The sequence below is a fragment of the Acyrthosiphon pisum genome, unplaced genomic scaffold (assembly GCF_005508785.2).
Source record: "Acyrthosiphon pisum isolate AL4f unplaced genomic scaffold, pea_aphid_22Mar2018_4r6ur Scaffold_16971;HRSCAF=17636, whole genome shotgun sequence".
NCBI lineage: Eukaryota > Metazoa > Arthropoda > Insecta > Hemiptera > Aphididae > Acyrthosiphon > Acyrthosiphon pisum.
In genome coordinates, this window is record NW_021765952.1 from 1 (window position 1) to 802 (window position 802).

General features: G+C 23.7%; 1 long non-coding RNA gene across 1 annotated transcript; it reads right to left on the bottom strand.

Moving 5' to 3' along the window:
* LOC115034622 lies at window positions 1-450 on the bottom strand. The gene is made up of 3 exons (XR_003839958.1): window positions 415-450; window positions 83-353; window positions 1-21 (listed from the first exon to the last, which is right to left on the bottom strand). It is a non-coding gene; the product is annotated as an uncharacterized LOC115034622 (long non-coding RNA).
* Between the last annotated feature and the right edge of the window lie 352 nt (window positions 451-802).

The following is an 802-nucleotide window of genomic DNA, read 5'->3' on the forward strand; positions in this document are numbered from 1 at the left end:
CTTTGCAATTAACTTGATTACCTACAAAATGTGTTTGTCAATATAATAATTAAATAATATTACAATTTAAATGTATACTTACTTAATTTATTTTGTAGTCATATTTTAATCCGATATGTGAAGCGTTAATTTATTTTTCACTGTTACCAAAATATTGGTATTTTTAAATGCAATTGGAAATATCGGTATGAATATCATTTTAACATAAAGGATCTTCCAAATTGTAAGTGAAAGTATATTTCACTATGGCATATTCAAATTCTGATTTGATATCATAATGTATTATGTGAAAGTTATAAAGTGCAGTAAGTCAAAATAGATTTTTTCCACTTCTTTGCGATTAACTTGATTACCTACAAAATGTGTTTGTCAATTTAATAATTAAATAATATTACAGTTTAAGTGTATACTTACTTAATTTATTTTGTAGTTATATTTTAATCCAATATGCGAAGCATTATTTTATTTTTCACTGTTACCAAAATATTGGTATTTTTAAATGCAATTGGAAATAGCAGTATGAATATCATATTAACACAGAGGATCTTCCAAATTGTATGTGATAGTAGATTTCACTATGGCTTATTTAAATTCCAATTTGGAATCATAATATATTATGTGTATGAATCATTGTATGTTCACTTTTTTTTTATGAATTAAAAAGTGAGATAAAATTATATGTCTAAGAATGTTTGTTGTAAATATAGATAATCTTGGACTATCTATTTGCCAAATAGAAATACCAAAACAAACAAAACTCTTCGATAACTGACAGAAACATCCAAGTTGTTACTAATATTTA